Source organism: Nomascus leucogenys, chromosome 15 (genome assembly GCF_006542625.1).
Source record: "Nomascus leucogenys isolate Asia chromosome 15, Asia_NLE_v1, whole genome shotgun sequence".
Taxonomy (NCBI): Eukaryota; Metazoa; Chordata; class Mammalia; order Primates; family Hylobatidae; genus Nomascus; species Nomascus leucogenys.
In genome coordinates this window covers 78,770,325-78,797,612 of record NC_044395.1, presented here as the reverse complement: position 1 = coordinate 78,797,612, position 27,288 = coordinate 78,770,325, and the positions used below count along the sequence as shown (strand labels likewise).

Below are 27,288 nucleotides of genomic sequence, written 5' to 3'. Positions count from 1 at the left end.
GTTAGTACCCTTATAAAAGAGGTCCAAGGGAGCTTGTTCACCACTTTTGCCGTGTGAGGACATTTAAAAGGTGCCATCTAAAAGGAACGGGCCCTCACTATATACCATCAGATCAGCTGGTACCTTGATCTTGGACTTCCCAGCCTCCAGAACTTGTATTGTTTATACGTTTTCCAGTCTAAGGTATTTTGTTATAGCAGCCTCTGCGGAAGGACTAAGACAGCCTTTTATTTTGTTTTTTTAAAACAATTGGATTGTCAGTCTTTTTCTAATAAATGTCTAAGTGTTCTTTACATATTAGGGAGATTAGGCATTGTTCTGTGGTTTGAATTGCAAATGTATTTTCCCAGCTTTTTATCTTTTGTTTTTAATGTTTTTGTTTATTTTGTCCATGATATTTTGTCATGCAACCTTTTCTTTTACTATAGATTAAATGTATCAGTCTTTTCCTGTATGGCTTTTGGATTTTGAGTCAGGGAATCCTTCTCTACTCTAGAGTATAATGGTCTTTCTTTATATTTTATTCTAGTATGGTCATGCATTGCCTAAAAATTGGGATACGAGGCTAGGGTCAGTGGCTCACACCTGTAATCCCAGCACTTTGGGAAGCCAAGGCAGGCTGATCACTTAAGGCCAGGAGTTTGAGACCAGCCTGATCAACATGGCTGATATGGTTTGGCTGTGTCCCTACCCACATCTCATATTGAATTCCCGTGTGTTGTGGGGAATGACCTTGTGGGAGGTAATTGAATCATGGGAGCAGGTCTTTCCCATGCTGTTCTCATGATAGTGAATAAGTCTCACGAGATCTGATGGTTTTAAAAAGGGGAGTTTCCCTGCACAAGCTCTGTCTTTGCCTGCCACCATCCATGTAAGATGTGACTTTCTCCTCCTTGCTTTCTGCCATGATTGTGAGGCCTCCCCAGCCATATGGAACTGTAAGTCCATTAAATCTCTTTATTTCGTAAATTGCTCAGTCTCAGGTATGTCTTTATTAGCAGCATGAAAATGGACTAATACAGTAAATTGATACCAGGAGTGGGGTGCTGCTGAAAAGATACCCGAAAATGCGGATGTGACTTTGGAACTGGGTAACACACAGAGGTTGGGACAGTCTGGAGGGATCAGAAGAAGACAGGAAAATGTGGGAAAGTTTGGAACCCCCCAGAGACTTGTTGAGTGACTTTGATCAAAATACTGATAATGATATGGACAATGAAATCCAGACTGAGGTGGTCTAAGATGGAGATGAGGAACTTGTTGGGAACTGGAGTAAAGGTGATCCTTGTTGTGTTTTAACAAAGAGACTGGTGGCATTTTGCCTCTGCCCTAAAGATTTGTGGAACTTTGAACTTGAGAGAAATGATTTAGGGTATCTGGCGGAAGAAATTTCTAAGCAGCAAAGCATTCAAGAGGTGACTTGGGCACTGTTAAAGGCATTCAGTTTTAAAAGGGAAACAGAGCATAAAGTTTCAGAAAATTTATAGCCTGACGATGTGATAGAAAAGAAAATCCCATTTTTCTAAAGAGAAATTCAAGCCAGCTGCAGAAATTTGCATAAGTAATGAGGAGCCAAATGTTAATCCCCAAGACAATAGGGAAAATGTCTCCAGGGCATGTCGGGGTCTTGATGGCAGCCCCTCTTATCACAGACCCAGAGGCCTAGAAGGAAAAGATGGTTTTTTGGGCTGGGTCCAGGGTGCCCCTACTGTGTGCAGCCTAGGGACTTGGTGCCTTGTGTCCCAGCCACTCCAGTTGTGGCTGAAAGGGGCCAATGTAGAGCCCTGGCCGTAGCTTCAGTGGGTACAAGCCTCAAGCCTTGGCAGCTTCCACATGGTGTTGAGCCTGCGAGTGCACAGAAGTCAAGAATTGGGGTTTGAAATCTGCCTAGATTTCAGATGATGTATGGAAATTCCTGGATGCCCAGACAAAATTTTGCTACAGTGGTGGGGCCCTCATGGAGAACTTCTGCTAGAGCAGTGTGGAAGGGAAATGTGGGGTCAGAGCGCCGACACAGACTCCCTACTGGGGCACTGCCTAGTGGAGCGATGAGAAGAGGGCCACTATCCTCCAGGCCCCAGAATGGTAGATCCACTGGCAGCTGTGCACCTGGAAAAGCCACAGACACTCAGTGCCAACCTATGAAAGCAGCTGGGAAGGAGGCTGTACCCTGCAAAACCACAGGGGCAGAGCTGCCCAAGACCATGGAAACCCACCTCTTACATAAGCATGACCTGGCTGTGAGACATGGAGGCAAAGGAGATCATTTTGGAACTTTAAGATTTGACTACTCTACTGGATTTTGGACTTGCATGGGGCTTGTGGCCCCTTTGTTTTGGCCAATTTCTCCCATTTCGAATGGCTATATTTACCCAAAGCCTGTACCCCCATTGTATCCAAGAAGCAACTAACTTACTTTTGATTTTACAGGCTTATAGGCAGAAGGGACTTGGCTTGTCTCATGAGACTTTGGACTGTGGACTTTTGAGTTAATGCTAAAGTGAGTTAAGACTTTAGGACACTGTTAAGAAAACATGATTGGTTTTGAAATGTGAGGACATGAGATTTAGGAGGGGCCAGGGGCGGAATGATATGGTTTGGCTGTGTCCCAAATCTCATCTTGAATTCCCACATGTTGTAGGAGAGACACAGTGGGAGGTAATGGAATCACAGGGGCAGGTCTTTCCTGTGCTGCTCTTGTGATAGTGAATAAGTCTCACGAGATCTGATGGTTTTAAAAAGGGGAGTTTCTCTGCACGAGCTCTCTCTTTGCCTGCCACCATCAGTGTAAGATGTGACTTGCTTCTCCTTGTCTTCTGCCACGATTGTGAGGCCTCCCCAACCACATGGAACTGTAAGTCCATTAAATCTCTTTCTTTTATAAATTACCCAGTCTTGGGTTGTCTTTATTAACAGTGTTAAAACAGACTAATACAATGGTGAAACCCCGTCTCTAATAAAAATACAAAAAAATTAGCTGGGCTTAGGGGCACATGCCTGTAATCCCAGTTACTCGGGAGGCTGAGGCATAAGAATTGTTTGAACCAGGGAGGCGGAGGTTGTAGTGAGTCAAGATCCTGCCACTGGACTCCAGCCTGGGTGACAGAGCAAGACTCCCTCTCTCTCAAAAACGGGGGATATGTTCTGAGAAATGTGTCATTAGATGATTTTGTCACAAGCATTATAAAGTGTACTTGACAAACCTAGATGGTATAGCCTAGTACACACCTAGGCTATGTGGTTTAGCCTGTTGCTCCTAGGCTATGAACCTGGACAGCATGTTACTGTACTGAATACTGTAGGCAATTGTAACACATGGCTGATCAGTTATCTCAAAACTATTTATTGAGTTCTTTGGCTGCTTTCCTGAGTCCTGTTGCTACCAGAGCAGCCCTAAGGCATTACCCAAAATTGCACAGCTGGTCAGTAGCAGAGCTGGGACTAGCACTCAAGTCTAGCTTGTGCTATTCAGAAGGAGATGGTGCCTGGTTCTCAAGGGGCTTTCTCAAGTGGTTGCCTGAGCTGTTTGCCAGACAGGGAGCAGCAGCTAAAGGCAGAGCAACAGTTTTTTAGTTCTCTTGGTTACCAGTGCTCTGTCCCAGGTCTTGCCTTTCTCAGCCCTGGAACTGATATATTTGTTGCCACTACCACACCTGGCCGCTTGGGGCACCATATTTTCCTCTTCAACAGGCCAGAAACGTGATAAACCTTTTACATTTAAGAAAGATGTTTCACAATAAATACAGAGATTTTTTTTACAGAATCTTGCTTATTGCTCAAGTCACATTTCTGTTAAGTCATATATTTTCAAAGCATAGCTTCAAATCCCAAGATGTAACTTTTTACCTCTCAGTCAAGGTAGATTTTTCACTGTTCCTAAAGAAGCAACATTTATATCACTCCACAGGAGTCATTCTATATGACACCACAGGTGAGGGTGCCAGGCTGTTGAGGAGGCTCCCATACTTGCTAAATTACTCTTTTCATGCTGGTCATTTTAGGCACAAGGTTGACCACCTGTTTAGCACAATGCTCTGGTCCTTCTTAGGGTTGCTTACAGTAGTAGAAACTGCATTCGTGACCCACTGCACTTGTTTACAGTTACTCAAGAGGCTTGAGGCCTTGCGAAAGTAAATCTAATGTGAACTCAAAGAGGAAAATACAAAGAATTAGAGCAAGTTAGAGACAGCCTTCCACTGTGCACCATAACTAGAGTTATGGTGATAACTCTCTGTGTTATCCTAGGCAGTTAACTCTCCTCTGGGCCTTTAGAATCCCCGTCTGGGAAATGTGAGAGCTGGACTAGACAATTTCTAAAGTCTTCTGCAACTCTCAAAGTCTGTCTTCATGTCCACAAACTGTGTTGAACATCTTCATAGACTCAGACCATCTATACTTGCCTTGCATGCAATAGGTGCCTCACATGTTTGTTAAATACTGAACGAACATTATATGCAATATTTTCTCATTCTCTCCCTTCAGCTTACTAGTGGCTGATGATGTGCCATGTAGTGTTATAGATGCTGTGGAGGAATACAACATCCATGGAATTCACCTTCATGGAACTCACATTTAGTGGGAAAGAGAGCTATGGGAATTAAATTTGGCACATACTTTGCACTTAAATACTGAATGAATGAATGAATACAAAGCAGACCATTATAAGAACTAGGAGAAAGAACGAAGAGGTAAGAATGATTAATTTTGGAAATCCTTGTGGAAGAAGTGGCTCCTGAGTGGAGGAAGGGTAAAGAGCAGCATTCTGTGCTGAGGGATAAGCATGAGTAAAGGGAAAGAAGGCTCTAAAGTGTGAATGGTTGAGGGACAAGTGGTCAGCCAGCAAAACAGCTTAGGACCAGGTCTCCAACAGCATGCTGAAGGGCATTGACTTTATTGTTTAGACAGTGTAGAACTATCATGGGTTATTTAGGAAGATTCTTCAGAAGTTGACAATTATAGCAGATAAAACTTTTTTTCTTTAAAGGATAATACCTTTTTACAGAGTAAAACTGAAGTGAGGTAGTTAAGTACAAAGTGCTGACACTATTCTGAGCATTTTGCCTATGTCATCTCATTTAGTTATCACCATGCAGGGTAGAAAGTAGATAGAAATTGTCCCCATTTTTCAGATGAGAACTCAAAGAAGTAGAGCCCAGAATTCAAACTAAGGTCTGCTGACTGCAAGGTCTGCACTTGCCGCTTCTTGTGCTGCTCCCTGCAGAGGTTTGACTTAGGTTAATTAGCATATCTAGCAGCATAAACTGAACTTTTAATATGCATGTGGCTTTGGAAGACAGGAAAAAGCAACAGCAGAGCTAGCATTACTGATGGTACTTGTTTGTAGGGGCAGATGCCAGCCCCCATCCTTTTGTCTATCTACCGGAGCATAGCAACTAGGGGACAACCACATGTGACATTGGGCAGCTTTGACAATGGCCAAGCAGTCCAGCCCATGAGCCTGCTCTGCCCTTCCTTAGACAGGCACTAGCTTCCTGAGCCTGGGCAGCACCATTGTATCTGCAAAATCCAGACTCACAGTATTGCCTCTCGGCATCCACAAGCCTCAGCTTGTGCTGGTGCCCCTCTGTATCACCTGTCCTGTGACTGCTGTCCCTGCTGCCTCTTGCCTCTGGAATCCTCTGTTTCTCCTGGGTGCACCTAAAGCCCTTAAATGTAGAACAGCTATGACTATTCATTCACCATGCTGTCCCTGGGCAGTGCTTCAGTAACATTCGGTTTGCCTATTTGTCCATTCATGAATTCATTCATTAAGAAGCTGTGCCATGCAATAGGAAGAGTACTGGGACAGAATACCTGAGTACTAGACAAGCTGCTGACACCTTGGGCAGACCACTTTCCTTCTACAGGCCTCCTTTTCTTTATGGATAAAATAGGAGAATTGAGTAAGACAATCTTTGGGGTCTCTGCTAGCTCTCTCACTTTGAGGCTCTTTTGTTTAGCTGTAAATTCACACCTTCATCCTAACATGGGGTTAGGGAATGCTTCTTAGCAGAGATGATCCTTGAAGTGGGTCTTAAAGGATGAGTATGAAGAAGAGAAAGGTATTCCAGGGAATATGATCAACATGAACAAAAGTATGGAGAAGGCCTGGCAAACTGGGGGAAATGAGGGCATCTGGAGGGGAGCAGAGCAGTGGGAGACAAGGCTACAGTGATGGCTACGGCCAGGTCATAAAAGCTTTAATGTCAGGCTAAGGAACTGGAACTTCATCCTGTGGGGTAAAGGTGCAGGAAAGGTTTAAAAGCAGAGAAATGATTTGATCTATTTTTAGAAGCTAGTACTGTTCAACAGAGAAACCTGGGAGGAATGGCAGTGGTTTTAATCTTGTGGCTTTATAAGATATTAATTTGGGAAGTTTTTGCGTTTTAGCTGAGACAAGATGCTACCGACCTATTGGATGGGGGATGTCATGATTTACAGTCTGACTGTGGCTCTAGAATCCCCATCAGACTCCTTGGCCCAGATTCTGCCCCATTCTAGTTGCAACTCCAGGCCTAGGCCAAAGCCAGCCCTTTTCTCTTCCCATGACAACCAAGCCAAACAGCTGACTCAGGAAGCTCCACAGTGTAGCCCTTGTGGCACACATGCATGTGTCAGTAGGTCCTCATGTGTGCTCACTGCTTCATAGTGTATCAGGCACTTTGACTCACCAGCTCCTTTCATTCTCACAGTAACTCGGAAGTTCTCAGAGAAAGTACAATCCCTACTGTACAGTGGGGAAATGGAATCTCAGAAGAGTTGCATGATTTGCCCCAAGCAGCATAAGGCAGTGTAAGGGGCATGAGGCCTTGGAGTTGTTAAGCCATGGGTTCCATTTCCAGCTTTGCTGCTTAATATCTTAATATCTGACCACGATGGCCACCCTCTCTAAACTGTGGGTTTCTCATCCTTAAAGACTGAGATAATAATAGCTTCTGTATGTGTGTATCATTGGAGCGAATTATGTGGTTTATGGAAAAGCTCTTGGCACAGAGTAGGTGCTCAGAATGTCTGTTTCTGTTTCCTCTGACTCACTTCAGTGCTCTTTCTGGTGTTTCGCCTTGCTTCCCATATGGCCCTCTTTGTCATCTCTCTTGCTCCTCTATTCTTAAGTCAATGCCACAGACATGCATTACTGGAAATGTTCTTCCTGGGTACACAATATGAAGCTAAGCCTTGTGGATGAAGTGAGAGGACATAGGAAATGGCCCTTTCCCTCACTGCTTGCTACCTGATTATTGTGGGTGTTAGAGTACAGAGGGTTTAGCCTTCACTCTTGAAACAAAGCTGAGGTGATCTGACCATCTCATGATGATCCCTTATTCCTCCTCAGGGAACTTACTGTATGCCAAGTGCCAGGCTCAACTCTTACACTGTCTCACTAAGCTCTTACACACACTCTTACATCCACTGCATGTGTATCTTACATACACTTCTGTATTCTTAACACGTAACCCTGTTCTACAGATGAGGAAAATGAGGCTCAGAAAAGCTAAACATATTAAGATCTTAAACTCATGAACTCATATTTGATGAAACCAGGATTTGAGCCAGGTTATCTGATTCTGGAGCATGCACTCTTAAATTAGATTACCTTTTGTTTATTACAAAATAGTGTATGTACATAGTTTAAATTTTTTTTTAAATACTGAAAGGCTTAATAATGGCAATTTCTGCCTCATCTTTTCCCACTCTGTTGTCTGATTTCCGGAGCCAACCATTTTGAATTATTTTGGGGTGTCTATGTCTATATTTCTAAACTAAATGTCTATTTAAGATACCAATTTTAAAATAAATTTTATCTGTTGCTTTCTTATAAATAAAAATTTAATTATCTTATACCACCACCTTCATTTCCCTTCCCTCCATCCTCACCTGTAGTTAAGTCATTAGTCTATTATTATGAGTAGTGTAAATACTGTTCTCACTGCTAAGCCAAGTAATATATCATGGTATGGTTCCTATTTTATACTTTTCTTTTCCTGGAGTTAAACTTTCCTGTTTATTTTCCCCTTCCTTTAACTGACTTTCTATATACCAATCACTAATTGTTCCCAAATGCCTCCAAAACATCTATAAAACACCTCTTACACGCTTTGCAACATGGTCAAAGACGTCAACTCTTTCAGCAGTCTCCCCACCCCCACTTTCACCACATGCCACTCTGGGGTTCTGCCTTTCTGTTCCACTCTGAAATGGTTACTTTAGGCCTGCACCGTGGTTACCTGATAACTTCTCTATACCATTTTCCTGTGTTAAATCCCTGTTCCCTATCTTCCTTCTTCTTTAGATCAGTCTCATTTTGGTGGGGCACAGGACTCACTACCTTTCCTGGAAAAGAGGAGTTGAAGATAAATTTTTTGATTCTTTGAAATTCTGAAAATATACTTACTCTATTTTCACACTTGATTGACACTTTCACTGTTTGTAGAAATCTAGGTTGGCAATTTTTTTCTTTCTGACTTTTGCATGCATTTCCCATTGTCCTCTAGCATCTAGTGTTACTATTGAGAAGTCTGCTGCTTTTTCTAATTCCTGTTTCTTTGTACATTGCCATTTTTTTTCCTTGAAATTCTTAGGAACTTCTCTTTACTTCAGTGTTTTGAAATTTTATGATGACATGCCTTGGTATGTATCTTCTTTATTCATTGTTCTGGTATTTATTGAGCCTTCTCAGTCTAGAGGCTTAGGCCTGCAAGTTCTGGGAAATCTTTCTTGAAATTGTTTCACAATTTTTTTCCTTATTTTTCTTTGTTCTATCTTTCAGGGACTTCTATTGAATGTATATTGAATTTCCTGACTCCTAATTTTCTTATCTTTTCTTTCCTCTTGGGCATGTTTTTCCTTTTCTTACCACTTTGTGAGGAAATTTTTTGACTTGATCTTCCAACTTTTCTAATGAAACTTTTATTTAGCTATTATTTTTAATTTCTAAGGCTCTTTCTTATTTTTAATCCTTTAAAATAGTTTTCTGTTCTTGTTTATATTGCCATATCATCAATCATTTTTCTATGGCTATTAATTATAGAGTTTAAAAAAATGTTTTCTTTTGTTCTCTGCCTTGACTCTGTTTTTTTCCAATTTTTAATTTTCTATTTCTTTGTTTTGGGTTCTGTCTTTCACACTGGAGACTGTGCTGGATGTTTTTTGTTTGCCCTGTAGATGCACTATCCACCTTTTTTCACACTCCATATACCCCTAGGGAGGATGGCCTCTCTATGGCCTGCATCAGCTGGCCCTCTGGCTTCTGGTTGGGTTCAGCTAATGGGAGGAATGGCAGATCTCAGGACTGAAAAACAATGAGAGCTTCTCCCTGCTTACCTGCCATAGCTGCATCCCTCTATCAGGGATTCCAGTCTGGTGTCCCTCTCCTTAACTTCACCCTCTCCAATTCACCCTCTCCAAGGGTAACCACTCCTTTCCCTTACTTCTTCAGGCTTAGAGGTGGCAGAGCTCTAGTTTTATCTAGTAGTCCTGGAATATAAACATTGTCCATACCTCTGTAAATGGTTCCTTTATTAAACTCTCGCCTGCTATCCAGTTTGATGTGGTCTTCTGCTGAGATTCTAACTGATACAGAGCTTTTCCTCTCTAAAGATCTGATAATCTTTAGATGGCTGTTTATATTGAAAAGAGATACTACATGAGACTCTGTGTGCATGGGGAGGGTGCATTGGCTGCTGACTTCCTTGTAAGATGTTTGGACTGAGGAGTTGGGGAAGCTTTTCCCCATTGGTAAACTTCCAGAGATCAATATTTATGAACTTTTCCCCTAATCTTCTGTCTTGGGGTGTATATGCTTAGTTGTTGACTTTCTGGAGTGGGATGCCGGAAGGGGGGCTGGGGAGAGTCCCATCATCCTTTACATAGACTGTCACTCACTTAACCCATTTGTTTCATTCTGATCCTCACTCCCACCCTCCGATGACTCTTTTTCCAGGTCCAGGGCTGCCCTGGGTCAGTTTCGCCAGATAATAAATGTGTGGTGTTCGTTAGGTATAGCAACAGATAGGTTGCCTAGTTACGTGTGTTGGGGAGAATCTGGGCATCTAACTACCCCCCATAAATATACTTTCAGGCAACCCCTCTGATTTCAGCCCTATTCTTACCCGACTTTCAAAGACACTTGGTGCTTCTCAGTCCTGAGGCTTTTCAGTGTCTTGCAAGACAAAATTTGTTTCCTTCTCACTGTTCCCTTCAGCAGGCACAAGGTTTCAGCCTCCTCCACTCTGCATAGTCAGTTACCTCCTTCATCTGTGGTATTCATCTAAAATGTGTTGAACTATCTTGTTTCTCCTTCTAGTCCTCTTTTCTTGGTGGATTCATACTTTCTTTGTTCCTTTACAGTTGGTTTAAGAGGGTTTTGGAAGGAAATAGAGATAAAGGTATGGGCTCAATCTACCCCGATTAACGGAAGTTCCTACTACTCTTTGTAGGCCACAGCTGAAAAGGATAGAGGAGGTGGTCCCACAGTGGCCCAGAGAATGCGAGGCAGGCTGGAAGTTGTGTGACTGCACAGTATCACAGAAGGGAAGCCACTCAAAGCTGAAGCCTTGGCACCGTGGCCTTTGTATTTGCGAGTTTTGTGAGTTTGTTCATTTTATTCGGGCAGCACCTCTGAGATGAATACTTCTTGTGAAGGGAATTTACTAAGATCAGTTGGGAACCTACTTGAAGAAGTTTTCACCAAATGGCATTACATAGCAAGAAGGGGGAAAATATGGGGAGCTCTTGGACAGATGCTTTTTAAAATTTTAATTTTGCCAAACAGAGAGGGTAGCCAAAGAAGATTTATGTGCTTCTACTGTGGGAGGGACTGCTTTTCGGAGTGGGGAGAAGCAAAATCTTAGCTGATCTAATGTAAGAAGAGCCCTGGGGTCATAGAACCCAGACTTTCATGGTGGAGGGGACTTCAGAAACAGCCTAATCTTTACAGAAGAGGAAATTAAGGCCTAAGTTTGGAAATGATTTGCCCTAAGTCACACAGCAAGTTATAGGCTATGCCCAGAACTGTCACCCAAAGTCCTAACTTCAGCTGGCACATTACACCCCTCTGGAGATAGAACGTCAGCAACTTTAGAGGTGAGCTCCACAGACCCCACCCTTGTCGCTGTGATCTCGCAGTCCATGGCCTTAGGAGCCCTTGACTTGGCTTGTTGCTGGGTAGTTTCTGCTACTCACCCACACTGGAGATGCTATATTCTCCATTTCCCTATGCTGCATAGGTTTGTACCAAATCAGTACTATGCCAAATTGTAGACCTGTTTAGACGTGTTTCCTTTTGTTTCATTATTTTTGGGGGCTCTGCCAAGGCTTACCATATGAACTCAAATGTGGTTTAAGAAACAAAAAAGATAATGACTTCAATAGCTTGGCTTTTTAGGAAAGTTAAGGGGGAAGAAGAGTCCAGGAAGCCAACACACTGTATGATCAACTCTCAAATATTTATTGAACCATAATAACAGTAATAGTTGACATTATTGATCTATGTGTGGTTTTACACATTTTATGTACATTATTAATTGATCCTTTATATCAACAGTAAGGTAGGTACTATTATTATGCCTGTTTCACAGATGGAGAAACTAAGGCAGAGAGGGTAAGTAACTTGCTCAAGGAGGAGAACCTTGTCCTGGGTACTCTGCAGCTTAAGGAGTTGGGTATCTAAAGACACAGGTTCATAATTAGCAATATTCTCTCAAATTATTCAGTAACAGATTGTTAAGAGCTGCAAAGGGGTCTCTTTTGGCTGCCAGAGGGCTCCAGCTGCAGCCTGTCTCCATGAAGGCATAGAAGGGGAACATTTCACTTTTTCTGAAAACTGGGAATTTATATACACAAAGGATGATGAATTCAGGATCTAAAGGGTGGAAATATGAACAGAAGTCAACAAAGTAATGTGTAATTGGGAATCAATATAAGAGAGGGCCTAGTGGTAGAAATGGTAAGTCTTGGGTATTGACTGAGTCAGCTTGCACTAGGGAGGCCAGAGCACAGGGGAGCCAGCCATGGCAGCAGAGAGATTGACAGAGGGTAAAGGATGAGCTTGTTAGTTATATTGCCTTTAAATTGTCAGTGGGATAGGCAGTGGGGTAGTCTGAAGACATTCCTATAAAAGAGGCCTAGAGAGGAAATTTGTGGGTTAGGGGTGGGGATGTGGTTTTCAGTATCTTACATTACAGGACCACATCTGTGCCCACACTGCAGAATAACCTTTGTCCATTCTAGAGAGAGCCTGCAAAGTACAGATTGCCATGGTATACTTGGGAATGCTGGGTTTATAGAATTAAAGTGGGTTGGTGCTGGAAAGGATCTCAGAAGCCAACTGTTCCCAATCTTCATCTATAAGTGAAATATTCAAGTCTTAGAAGGGGCAGTGATATGTTTCAGTTGTGAGCCAGCCAGAGGACATGCCCAGGCAGACTAAGAAAGCAGATCTCCCACCACTCAGCCCAGGCCCCTTTGCTTCAAATTGTGTCGCAGAGGGAGAACAGTAGTTCCCCTTATCTGCAGTTTCACTTTCTACAGTTTCTGTTACCTGCAGTCAGCCACAGTCCGAAAATACTCAATGGAAAATTCCAGAAATAAACAATGCAAAAGTTTCACATTCTGAGTAGTGTGATGAAATCTCATGCCATGTCACTCCATCCCACCCAGAACATGAATCATCTCTTTGTCCAGTGTGTCCATGATGTATATACTATCCGCCTATTACTGTATAGGAAAAAACAGCAAATATATATAGTTTGGTACTATCTGAGATTTCAGGCATCCCTTGGGGGTCTTGGAACATGTCCCCTGAAGGTAAGGGGGCACTACTGTATTTAAAACTGTGACAGCTTCCAAATCCAGTACTGACTATCCCCTAGTGAAGATGTCTTTTTAATCTGGCTCCTTAAACTGTCCAGGTACCTTTGTTAATCTTCACTTTTAAAATGAAATTTAAATTACCTTAAGTAATTTACTTGCCCTCCAAGGACTCCAGTTGCACATCTATAAAATAAAGATAATACTCTGGCTCTCCTACTCCCCCGCTTTACTTTATATAGACTTTCTGAGGTTGTAACAAGTATAAGTATGGTTGGAAAAGAAAGATAATAATTTTGTATAAAAAGTAAGAATATTATAGTTTTAATAAATAGTTTCATTATAATTTTCAAATGAAGTTGATGTGATTTTGAGAGGGACGCTAAGTCCATGAAAGAAACTCAGCTCTGCTCCTTCCTAGCCATGCAACTTTGAGTGAATTATAACCTCCTTGAGCCTCGGTTTCCCTATGTAGATAAAGAATGAAAATGCTCAGAGCAACTATGACAGTTAGACGGGATAATATATGTAAAGGACTGAGCTTAGTGCCTGATGCTTGACAGAAGCAGTAAATGCAGATTTCTATAGCTCCACATCCTTGCCAGAACTTAGCATGATCCAGTTATCAATTTTTACCTGTCAAAGGTGAGAAACAAAATGTTACTCTACCAAAATAAGAATTCAGTTTCAAAGACAGAGTGTGTCAGTCCAGGTTCAACTAGAGAAACAGACCCAGAAGGAGATGCAAATTAAGATATTTTAGGTGAGGAATTGGCTTGTACAACTGTGGAGACTGGCTAGCAAGCTTGAAATCCACAGGATAAACTGTCAGGAAGGACAGGCAGTGGCAGCAGAAATAGGAAGTAGGGAAGAGATTTGAAAGCCAGTGCTTGTCAGTAATTAAATGGCCTAATATGAAAAGGATTGAGAAAGGAAGGGGAAGAATGGGCAGGATCGAGGATGTGGTACCCTTTTCTCCTTGGTAGACTGGGTAGATATGTCATCACTGAGAAGAGAGATGCCTGGAGAGAGGAAAGAATAGGCTTTGGGCAAGGTAATGAATTTATTTTTTAGCATAGCTGAGTGTAGCATAGATGCCTGTGGAACAATAGGCATCTTATCCAAATAGAACTACTTGATAGAAGGTTGGAATGAAAACTTTCAGCTCTGTTGAGAAGTCAGGGAGTTGGTTCTGTAGAGAAAGCTTAATGAAGCAGAGCTACTTAATTACAGTTTTTTCTTTATGTATATGTACATAGCGTTTCTGCTAAGTGGCCCTGCTATAGGGTATGGTGTTGTGATAGCTTTAATAATGTTACATAAGTGTCACTATTCTGTGATTATTTTTGCTGCTGCCATAATTTGGCCCAGGGCAAAGACTGCTTTCCTGGTCCCTTTTTTTTTTTTTTTTTTGAGATGTATCTCGGTCTGTCCTCCAGGCTGGAGTGCAGTGGTGTGATCTTGGCTCATTGCAACCTCTGCCTCCCGGTTTCAAGCGATTCTTCTGCCTCAGCTTCAGGCTCCCGAGTAGCTGTGACTACAGGTGTGCGCCACTGTGCCCAGCTAAATTTTGTGTGTGTGTGTGTGTGTATATATATATTTTTTGTTTGTTTGTTTGTTTGTTTTAGTAGGCACAGGTTTTGCCATGTTGGCCAGGCTTCTCAAACTCCTGACCTCAGGTGATCCACCCGCCTCGGCCTCACAAAGTGCTGGAATTACAGGCGTGAGCCACCGTGCCCAGCCTCCTGGTCCCTTTTTATAGGGACAAACTCATCTTAGTAGACTTTCCAGATTCCAAGAAGCTATTGCAAAGGTTGAGTCCTCAATAGCAACCCCATACGTGGATACATGGGAAGGCTCTGTCTCCCTGAGGAAAAACCAGATGGAGTTGTTCATTTCTGTGGAGTGACCTGAAAGCACATAGTACCACGTTTGATTAATGTCTTTGTGTAGCAGCTCACTGCCCCAGTAAACAAGGCCAGCCCAGTCACATTGCCTGGGAAGAAGCACTGTGTGCTCTTCCTCAACCCTAGACCTCCTCTTAACAGGTCTACAGATAACAGATGGGGGTGTGGTGCCTTGGGAAATACAGGAGCAAGGGGAAGGAGAAGAAATGAACATTCACTTAACATTTCTCATGTGCCAAGCAGTGTGTTGGGCACGTTCATGATGTTAATGGTGAAAATAGTGACAGCTAACACTTACTGATTGTTTGCCTTGGTGCCAAGCACTAGTTCATATATGGTATTTTTTTTTCTATTTAATCATCACAACAACCATATGAAGTGGGTACTATTGTTTGCTATGTTTTATAAGTGAGGAAATCAGGGCAGAGAGATTAAATCATTTGCCTAGGGTCACACAATTATGTAGTAGTATATATCTAAGGTGGGACTTGAAAAATGTTCCTAAGCCCACAGTTCCAGACTCTGTGCTACTACTCTCTGATACTGTCACAGCCACTTTCCCCTACCTGGTCCTGCCATGCAGAGGAGCAAGACTACAGAGTTCTTTCTCTGATAGTTCTCATGGATTTCTGTCTTCACTTTATTGGGTGAGTGAGTTATAGGAAGCACTGAGTGAGAATTAGGAGACCTAGGTTCTTATCCTACCCTCGGTCTGACTTTGGACCTCGGGTCTAACCCTCACATTCTTCATCTGTAAAATGGAGATACTAACATCTACCAGGGTATTATGAGGATCAGATGAATAAATTGCTAGGAAAGTGTTTATGTAAATGCTGAGTTACCCTGTTGCATCTGTACCTACTTCTTTGCTTTTCAGAATATCTTCTTTCCTGTTACCTTCCCTGACCCTGACTCCTTTTGTCCTTTATTATGATTTATGACATTTTTATCACTTAAAAGTCTGTGATAATCATGCTTAAGGCAGGAGGCCACTGAAATTCTTACATAAATAATTCCACCTACCTGAGCCAAATGGAGGGGGTGAGGTGGGGTGGTGTGTAGCAGATTTAGCAGCTGCTGAAGCTATAACCAAGAGAAGTCTCCTTGTCAGTCACAGGAATGAATCATTCAAATGGCTGCCTTGCTGGGTCCTTCCCAGAGCCAGAAGGTAAATTAGGGAGCAGTGTTGCTTTCACACTCACTAAGCTTAAAATGAAGCTCTGCCTCTTTGAAATGTAGCAAGGATTTCTGTTTGAAAGAGCATGGGTTCTGGAGTCAGACTGACCTGAGTTCATTCAATTCCCAGTATTGCCACTTAGTAGCTGAATGACCTTGGGCAAGTCATCTTACCTAACTAGTCCTCAGTTTCCTCCTCTGTACATGCATCCCAAGGTTATTGTGCAGCACAGATGAGATCATGGGTATAAAGGGCCCAGCATGGTACCACACACTCATTAGACTCTCAGCAGTTTTTACTTTGCTGTGTCTCCAAGCTGTGGGAATGAACACCTTGGGGAGGTAGATTTGATGGGGAGTGAAACAACCTGGTTTCCAGAGTGCAAAGCAGAGAACTCAGTAATAGACATTTGAATCACAGGTCTATTTTTAGTTCAATCCAGCCTAAGGTTTCAAAATGTGGGTTCTTCCTTGTGTCCCTTCATCCTTTCTGTGTAAGCAGTGGGGGTGGGGTTGTCCAGCTTCTCTGAAGGCACGTACTCCTGCCATTTCAGTCATATCTTTTTCCTCATTAGTGTCCAGCACAGTCACCTTGGATACCATCAGCTTAAAAATCTGTAATAATGCATGAATGCAAGTGTTTTACTCTAGTCTTCAGCAAGATTCTGTCACTGCCACGCCAGCCTTCAACTCTCCAACTTTTAAAAATTTGGAGAAATTTCATCCATAACCCTTATCCGTGTTTCTAGTATGGCTGACTTCATGATTTGGGGAGCACAACAGTAAATACTTTTCTACCAGGTCCTGTCTCTCCCTTCCCTTCTCAAAATGCACATATCCCCACACAGGGCCCCACAGTCACAGAGCAGCCTCATGTGCATGGGCTCTATAGAGCATCCTTGTACTCATGTGTCTTACAGAAGAGGGATGCAAACTACTAGATACACAGGAGACACTTAATAATTAATGTTTGTTCATTTCTTCGTTGCAACAGCTCTCTGGTAAGTAGGAATATGGTTTCATGGTTAAGGGCACTGCATTTCAAATCAAGGAGACCAAGGTTTGAATCCTAACTCTGTAACTTAACAGTTATATGACCTGGTACAAATTATTGAACTCCTCTGAGCATAGGTTTCCTCTTCTGTCAATTGGAGATAATAGTACCCATCTCACAGGACTGTAAGGAGGAGTGAAAGGATGCATGCAAAGCCCTCAGCACAGGGCCAGCACACAGTACAGATACATACATAGTAATTGTGACAGTTTCACAGCAGAGGAAATACTGCCCCAGGGAGGTTAGCTAATTTATCTAAGGTAGGTATCATCCCTATTTTATGTAAAAGGACATCGAGGCTGAGTCAAGCATGCTGTCCAATGTTATACAGTGAATAAGCAGCGGAATGTGAACTACAACCCAGGTCTCCTGACACCTCAGCCAGGTCTCCTAACATTTCACCAGAAGCCTCTGGAAAACTGGAATAAATGCCCCCCAGCCCGTTTACAATTGCCCCCCTGGTGGTGGAATCCAAGCCCAGCTTCCCTTTTGCTGAATCCTGCTTTCTAGAAATAGGCTGCCAGTGAAAGATGTGTGCAAGTGTATATAGAAATGCATACATACATGTGATAGAGTGGGAAAATATCCCAGGGAGCCATGATTACCAGAGTACTCCAAGAATGCAGTATTTTGGTTAATGGATTTTTCTCAGAGTATTAACCTCTTGGTTTCAGGCTGTATTGAAAGTCATTGTGAAATGCATTGCAACCATTCACTCTCTGATGCTAGAAGGAGCTGTCTAGTGAGCATAATTAAATTCTCTTTAAGTGACAGAGGATCTTGGCAGGATGTCCATTTATCACCAGAATGATCAGTTGTGCTGTTCAGGACTCTAATAACAACCCATATGTCTGTCTGGGTCTTTTACACCCATTATAACATTTAGTCATTGCAACAGCCCTGTATGTGTATGTGTGTGTTGGGAGTAAAGGGCAGGATGGGAAGATGATTATCCCCATGTTGTTAGTGAGGAGGCTAGGATTTGGAGAGCATGAATGTCCTGTTAGGCATCTGCTATGGTTTGAATATGCTCCTCAAAAGTTCCTGTGTTAGAAACTTCGTCCCCAGTGTAACAGTGCTGGGAGGTGGGGCCTTTGGAAGGTGATTGGGTTGTGGGGGATCCACCCTTATGAATGGATTTATGTCATTATTGTGGGAGTAGGTTATTGCTGCAGTGGCTTTGTTAAAAATATAAGCTGTCTCTCGCATGTGTTCTCTTCTCCTTCCACCTGTCCACCCTGGCATGACCCTCACTAGATACCAGCACCATGCTCTTGGACTTTCCAGCCTCCAGAACTGTGAGCCAAATCAACTTCTTTATAAATTATCCAGCTGGTGGTATTCGGTTATAGCAACAGAAAAAAAGACCAGGAGAAGATCATGTATCTTGAAAGTAACAGAGCTAGAACTGAAGTGACATTTGCTGAGACATAATATAGTAAAGCAGAAAAAAACATAGATTTTTGAGTCAGACATACTTGAGTTTAAATGCTGATTTTGCCACTTACTGATGGTATTGACTGTGAATAAATTAATCTCTCAGGTCCTAAGATTCCTCATCTGTAAAATGGGTCTAATAATATTTCCCTTGCTGGGGGTAATTTTAAGGATTCTAAATAATGTATATAAAGCAACCAGCATTGTGCCGGGTCGGAGGAGGTCCTCAGCACATGGAAGCTATTATTATTCTGTCTCCTGGTCCTGTGCTCTTTCCAGTCTACCAAGATGTCTACTACTGTAGATATAGAAGGTACAAGGGATTGGCCTGACCTGTCTTCAGCCCGTCAAACGCTAGAAGTCTTTTCATTAGCCTCAAGAGTGGGGTTGGGGGGGGGTTGTTTTATCCCTTTCTAATAACAGAAGCTGGAGGCAGCTTTTATTCTATAGGTAAAACTTAAATAATTTTATATCAATACCAGAGCTGCTGCAAAGCAATAAAGTAAGTATCACATATGACTGTTGTTGATAATAAGCACCCAGAGTCAGTCTTTTTGTGGTTTTTGGATTTTAAAAATATGCATAGAATTTGACTAGCAGAACAAGAGATACTTCATGTAGGATCAAAGGTGTGGAGGTAAGACAATGTAAGATTTGCTCAGCTTGGCTAGAACAAAAATTGTCATTGGTAGGGGAGCATACATGATAAGGATGGAAAAAAGACTCATATATAGAGCTTCACGTGTGCATATAAACACACACATGTTACTCACATCTCCTATGCATGTACATTGCTAACCTAAAATACTTAGAATTGATTAGAAGCATTGGGTGAATAGATACTATTTCATCTCTCTCTGATATGTAGAAAAGCAATGTGGTCAGAAGAAGGAGAGCTAGAGTGGGAGTTGGGAGACCCAGATGTTGTTCTTGGTACCACCCCATTCGACTGTATAATCTGGACAAGACATGGAACCTCTTTGGGCCTTATCTCCTCATTTATAAAAACATCTGGGCCACTTTTGGAAAATCCTTTGGAGCTATTATCAAGAGCCTTGAAGATGTCCATTCACTTTCATTTATTAATTCATATCCTAGCATTCTCCTCTAAGGAAAGATCTTAAATATGGAAAAAAAAATTTATGGTTAAAGATGTTCATCATAGTCTTTTTATAATTTAGTAAAATTAGGAGCTACCTAGCCTTGAAGATGTCCATTCACTTTCATTTATTAATTCATATCCTAGCATTCTTCTCTAAGGAAAGATCTTAAATATGGAAAAAAAGCTTTATGGTTAAAGATGTTCATCATAGTCTTTTTATAATTTAGTAAAATTAGGTAGCTCCTAATTTTACTAACGTTTGGGACTGGATAAAAGATGACCTATCTGCTTCACTAATTTGTAGTGTTTATTAAGTAAGAATTGCAGCATTGGTCATGTAAAAATGGAAACAAAAAGGCACATATGAAAAATATACTGGGAAATATACTTCCCAGTGTAGGAAGCATTGTTGATGTTATCCACACCCTTCATGATCCAGACCCAGATGTTCACACCAGCTGTCTTTGTGCCACCACTATTTACTGTATATGGTGACCTCACTATGGTGACCTTAGGACATTTTCCTAACAAATACCTTTCATCCCTGTATGCTTTTGTATGTCTGGTTCATTCCTCCTGAAATGCCCTTCACTTCCTTGTCTGGGCATGAATATCTGCTCTTCTTCTAGTCCAGCTCTGCAAATTTCCCCAACTTCCTAGGTGGAATCAGTTGCTCCTTCATCCTTCTTTCTGTAAAATTTGTAACTTGGCTCTAACACATATGTCCTGTGTTACAGTCTTCTTGTCTGTTTCTGTCTCTGCACATAGACTGGGCCTTCCTTAGGGTCAGAATTGTGTTATCAGCAAATCCCTAGGACTCAGCAAAGGGCCTGGCATTTAATAATCACTCAATATATGGTTGAATTTTTACTTTTTTATTTTGATCTTTTGCTTTTCCATGTTTTCTGCATATTTTATAATGACTATGCATTGTGCTTTTAATGGAAGAAAAATAATAGTAATTCATTTACTCATTTACTTTAACAAGGTGACCGGCCTAGTTCAGAGGTTCTCAAACTTGGTAGTACATCAGAATCACCTGGAGAGCTTATTAAATTGCAGATACCCTGGCACCTAGACAGACTTCTTGAGTCCCAGTCTCCCGGGTAAGGACCTGGAATCAGTATTATTAACAGGCTACCAGTTATTGGGATGCTCAGCCATGTCTGAGAACCTTTGACCTCAGTACTGCTAAAGCCCTTTCAGCTTAAAATCTTCCTAGTTCTTGGACTGGCCTCCTGTCCCTTGCTACCCCTGCTATGAGAGGCTTTAGCTGGAGGGCATGTGGAGCAACAGGCGATACAATGGAGAATACCTGTACTAGCTTCATTATTGGGCTCCTCTTCTGTGCCAAGGACTGCTTTGTAAATAGCATTTTAAAATATCTATACAATCATACTTTAAGGTCAGTTTTATTATCTCCATTTTACAGATGAGAAAACTGAGGCAAAGAGAAGTTGTGACTTTCCCAAGGTCAAATAAGAAAGCATTAGATCCTGTGTTTCAATTCAGTTCTGTCAGACTTCAAAACTAGATCTAGAATTTCCCTCACTGCCCCTCCCTGTCCCCCTTCCCCCCAAATAAAGGAACCCCAGCAGGATCACATACAGCCCTGCTGAGTGCAGACACGCTCTGCCGTCTGCTCAGGCATGTGGAATTAGCATCCTTGGGCAGCAATGCACCACATAAGCAGAGGCTTGCAGCTCACCAAATGTGCTCTGGCGCCCACCCACCTGCTTACAGGGTGCAGTGAGGCAGTGGAATTCAATTTGCAGCAGTGACCTAAGAAGAGCTATTTTTAGTAAGAAAGTAGGTCAGGGGCTGCAGCGGTGCTGCCTGAGAAAGGAACAGCCTCCCCTGTCACCAGGAGGTTTGCTCACTTCTCACGCAGCCAGTGTGGAGGTGAGGCGCAGATCTGACATCCTCACATGACTGCAGTTGTAATCATTGCTGTGGAGCCACTAGGGGGTAATACACACACACATCTAAGACAGAGGCTCTTGTCTGGGTTTGCTTAAGGTCTTGGCCCTAATCTTCCTCAGGAGATTAGAATCCCTTCAGGAAACACCTCTAACATGGTAGGAGGCTCATCTATTGTATACCTGCTACATGTCAGCCACCATTCTGGGTTTGATATGCATTCTCTCATTTAATCTTTGCAGTATCTCTGCACGGTAAGTATTATTATCCCAGTTTTGCTGATGTGGAAATGGAGTTGCAGAGAAATTAAGAGATATACCCAAGATCACACCGTTCATGTGTCGTGGAGCCATATTTTGAATCCTGTGAGAGACTTCAGTGCTGATGATCAGATGACCAGACCATCAAACCATGCTGGAGGTGATTTTTAAATTACCATTCTGCCTTCCCGTTTTGTTCAATACTTCAGAGAAAAAAAAGTACAAGATGGCTTTCTCTGTCTGAACTTACCTGAATCAGGACAGGAAAGAGTACCCAGGACACAGACCCTTTCCCCAGAGAGGAGAGAATACATCTCTACATACTGCTGCCCAATCATCAAGCCCAGTAGTTGCCAAAAACAAACCAACCACCTGATTTCCCTGGGCCTGGAGTGTTTCAGAAGCCTCTGCCCCACTTGTTCTGCCGTGTATTAACTGCAGAGCTGTGGCAAATTGCAGGGCACTCGTTGGCGATACACAGGTGGACATGAGCTTGTTAACAGAATGCAGTAATTGACATATCGTGATTCATTATGTACAGCACGAAGGACTCTAGTAGAAGCCCACTTTGTGGCCAAGCGCTGCTGGCACCACCAACCTTGAGAATTTGTTCCTGGCTCTGTTCTGGCTCTCCAGCTGGAGAGCACCATCTCTTTAGGGGCCAGAAGCAGTCTGTGGCTTCAGTCTTATCTGCCCCTACCTCCAGGCAAGGAGTAAGGATACTTCCCTGGTCCCAGGCTGCATGACATTGGAGGGAGATTATTTGTTCATTCATTCATTCAACAAGCATTTAAAAAAATCTGACCAGGCATGCAATGGAGAACAAGACAGATAGTTCCTGCCCTTCCAGAACTTAATCACCTGGTGACTATCAGAACTACAAATTTCTAAGCACCCAATTCCCAGTTCTATAGACCTGGAAGTGGGCCCTCTCTGGACCTTAGTTTCTTTATCATCAAATAAGTAGAAAAGAGAGAATTGTGTCAGTCAATCCTTTTAGCTCTAAGATTTCAGAATCTGTGGTTATAGATTGTAAACATGCATCACTGTATCAATCTTAGTCATTTGTATCCAATGCCAAAGGAAAAAAAATGAAAATCTCAAATTTCAGAATCTGGATGGGAAACATGGACACAAGCTAATTCAATTTCTTCACTTACAAATGGGAAAAATGAGGCTAAAAGAAGGGTGTGTCTTGCCTAGTATATCAGTGAATAGAGCCAGGATGGAGAGGCCAGTCAGCTGAGCCTAGGTCTTGAGATACCCCATTCCTACTGAGGCTGCCTCTTCACTCAGCACTGCTGCTATGCCCCTCTTTGGAACTCTTTCTGCACTTGGCTTTTCTAACAGTGAACTCTACTGAGTCTTCTACTTATACCTCTAACCACTGCTTCTGTGTTTCCTTATCAGCCCCAGGGCCAATGGCCTGAGAGTAGAAGAAGGAGTAGGCTTTGATAGCTGAGCCCCCAAAGGTGAATCAAATTTAACTTCGTTATGCTAAGGCTATAAAAAAAATGAACATGAAGAAGTTGAAGCAGAGCATGTAGAGTTTGCTGACAGAGTTCTCGAACAACCAGTTACAGAGGCAAACCACAATGAAACAACAGAAGAAGGGAACCTGGTGGAGATGGCTGCTGAGAAGTTGCTCCATGAACTCAGAGGACCTATAGAAGGGCCTACCTACACTCATTGTCTTAGAGCAGCCTTGCTAACCCACGGGCAGTGAGCTACATGTGGCCCAGGACAGCTTTGAATGCCGCCCAACACAAATTTGTAAACTTTCTTAAAACATGAGGGGTTTTTTGTTTTTTTCTTGTAAATATGTTTGAGTTCATTGTAGATTCTGGATATTAGCCCTTTGTCAGATGAGTAGGTTGCAAAAATTTTCTCCCGTTCTGTAGGTTGCCTGTTCACTCTGATGGTAGTTTCTTTTGCTGTGCAGAAGCTCTTTAGTTTAATTAGATCCCATTTGTCAATTTTGGCTTTTGTTGCCATTGCTTTTGGTGTTTTAGACATGAAGTCCTTGCCCACGCCTATGTCCTGAATGGTATTGCCTAGGTTTTCTTGTAGGATTTTAATGGTTTTAGGTCTAACATTTAAGTCTTTAATCCATCTTGAATTAATTTTTGTATAAGGTGTAAGGAAGGGATCCAGTTTCAGCTTTCTACCTATGGCTAGCCAGTTTTCCCAGCACCATTTATTAAATAGGGAATCCTTTCCCCATTTCTTGTTTTTGTCAGGTTTGTCAAAGATCAGATAGTTGTAGATACGCAGCATCAACCCCATCAAAAAGTGGGCAAAGGACATGAACAGACACTTCTCAAAAGAAGACATTTATGCAGCCGAAAAACACATGAAGAAATGCTCATCATCACTGGCCATCAGAGAAATGCAAATCAAAACCACAGTGAGATACCATCTCACACCAGTTAGAATGGCCATCATTAAAAAAGCAGGAAACAACAGGTGCTGGAGAGGATGTGGAGAAATAGGAACACTTTTACACTGTTGGTGGGACTGTAAACTAGTTCAACCATTGTGGAAGTCAGTGTGGCGATTCCTCAGGGATCTAGAACTAGAAATACCATTTGACCCAGCCATCCCATTACTGGGTATATACCCAAAGGACTATAAATCATGCTGCTATAAAGACACATGCACACGTATGTTTATTGCGGCACTATTCACAATAGCAAAGAGTTGGAACCAACCCAAATGTCCAACAACGATAGACTGGATTAAGAAATTGTGGCACATATACACCATGGAATACTATGCAGCCATAAAAAATGAGTCCTTTGTAGGGACATGGATGAAACTGGAAAACATCATTCTCAGTAAACTATCGCAAGGACAAAAAGCCAAACACCGCATGTTCTCTCTCATAGGTGGGAATTGAACAATGAGAACTCATGGACACAGGAAGGGGAACATCACACTCCGGGGACTGTTGTGGGGTGGGGGGAGGGGGAGGGACAGCATTAGGAGATACACCTAATGCTAAATGACGAGTTAATGGGTGCAGGAAATCAACATGGCACATGGATACATATGTAACAAACCTGCACATTGTGCACATGTACCCTAAAACCCTAAAGTATAATAAAAAAAATAAATTAAAAAAAAAAAAAAAAAAAAAAAAAAAAAAAGAAGTTCAAGACCAGCCTGGCCAACATGGAAACCCCAGCTCTACTAAAAATACAAAAATTAGCTGGGCGTGGTGGTGGGCGCCTGTAATCCCAGCTACTCGGGAGGCTGAGGCAGGAGAATTCCTTGAACCCAGGAGGCAGAGGTTGCAGTGAGCCAGGATCGCACCATTGTACTACAGTCTGGGTGACAAGAGTGAAACTCTGTCTCAAAAGAAAAAAAAATAAAAATAAACAATTTGTATATGCTTAAAAAAAAAAAAAAAAAAAGAATTGTGGCACATATACACCATGGAATACTATGCAGCCATAAAAAAGGATGAGTTCATATCCTTTGTAGGGACATGGATGAAACTGGAAAACATCATTCTCAGTAAACTATCGCAAGGACAAAAAACCAAACACCGCATGTTCTCACTCATAGTTGGGAATTGAACAATGAGAACTCATGGACACAGGAACGGGAACATCACACTCTGGGGACTGTTGTGGGGTTGGGGGAGCGGGGAGGGACAGCATTAGGAGATATACCTAATGCTAAATGACGAGTTAATGGGTGCAGGAAATCAACGTGGCACATGGATACATATGTAACAAACCTGCACATTGTGCACATGTACCCTAAAACCTAAAGTATAATAATAAAAAAAAAAAACCATGAGGGGTTTTTTGTTTTGTTTTGTTTTGTTTTGTTTTTTTTAGCTCATTAGCCATTGTTAGCATACTTTTTGTGTGACCCAATTCTTCTTCCAGTGTGGCCCAGGGATGCCAAAAGATTGGACACCTCTGGCTTAGAGCCTCTCTATACCTCTGGCCCATGTCTGTCTTCTACATGTAGCCAATGAAAGGAATCTAAAGCTGGAAGGGCAGGGGACCTTTCTGATGCTCTTGTGAGGCAAAGGGATTGAGATCACTGCAGAGAAGCTGGCAACAGGAGGCCCATCATTTTTTCAGTGGCCAGGACATCTCCATTCTGGGTGGAGGAAGAGGCAAGGCTTTGGCAAATAGTAAAATGCTTGTTTGTCTATTGCTCTTCCTTTATGTCCATCACAGTCTGGGAATCAGTACCTTGAAGCACTATCCTTGATTAATTTATAATTTTCTGCCCTATACTGACTGCCTGGGAAAGAGGTGGTCAGAGGTATGAAAGGGTGAAAATACTGTTCTTGATTATGAAAACCTATATCCATTCAGTGTATCCATGGATAATTTTAGTCGTCTAAGTTGATTTGTTATTTTCCATGCTTTATTTTTATAAAAAGTCATTTTTCAGTAGACATATAACATTGTCAAGAACTACCTAATCCGTGTACATAAAATGTCATGTGAATGTATAAATATATATAATGTATAAAAATAAAATTATTCTAATTTTTAAAAAATGACTAGAGGTCATTTGACTGTGAATTTGATGCCTGAGTCTGAAGTATTGATTCCTGTGTGTCCTTGAGCTAGTCACTTCCCCTTTCTGCCCCTCTGTTCTCATAACTATAAAGTGAAAGGTCTAGATCAGTGGTTTTAGTCACCTGGCCTATTCTATCAAATCACTTGGGATAATTGTTAAACGTATACATTCCTGGGCCCACTTCCAGATCAATAGATTTGGGAATTGGGTGCTTAGAAATTTTTAGTTCTGATAGTCCTCCAGGTAATTAATTCCAGGTGATGTAGCCAGGTTTTGAGTAGTTGTCTTCCTTGAACCCCTCTGGTTCTGATGTTTTAGGATCTTTTGCCTTCTTTCTCTCTTGCTCAGTTTCCCATTGTTCCCTTTTCCTTTTTTCCCTAGAGCGCTCCTCTCACTAGACTGTGAACCTCTGAGGAGGAGGGGCTGTATCTTACCCATCTCTTTATCTCCGTCCTCCAGCACAATGTCTGACACACTGGTAGTGCTCAGTGAGCAGTGGGTGCAATGAAGGGAAGGAGGGAATGAATGGGCTCTCATGGCTTTATACCACCTATACACATCCAAGTAATGTCCTTAATTTTTCCTGCATCCTCAGTCATTATAGATTTCTTCAGAACAGTAAATGGAAAGACCACAGACTTTGGAATCTAAGAAAACTGGATTTGAATCTCAACTCTTTCTCTTACTGTGTAGTGGTTTCTCCCAAGTCATTTAATCTCTTTAAACTACAGTTTCCTTGATTGTAAAATAAGGAGAATGGCACCTGTTGCTTGAGATTGTTGTTAGGATTGACTTACTACGTGAAAATGTGGATGCAGAGTGCTTGACATACAGTAGGAACTCAAGTATCTCAGCTTCTTTTCTTCCTTTACATGCCCAGTGGTGAGTGACAGTAAAAGGAGGGAGGAAGACTCAGAAGAATAGATCAACCCCAAGCCAGGCCACAGAGGATGACAATATGGTTCATTGTCATCTCCTGGCTTCCTGCGACACTGAGGTTCTGACGGAGGCCCAGGCATCTTGGTGGATCCCCACTTGCTCAACCCTGGGCACATCAGAATTCAGACTTAGAAT

At 42.1% G+C, this 27,288-nt stretch overlaps 1 protein-coding gene across 9 annotated transcripts in view; it reads left to right on the top strand.

The window, feature by feature from the left end:
* The window catches only part of SERGEF (secretion regulating guanine nucleotide exchange factor), a 230,645-nt gene that overhangs the window by 148,726 nt on the left and 54,631 nt on the right, over positions 1 to 27,288 (top strand). The window lies entirely within an intron of this gene.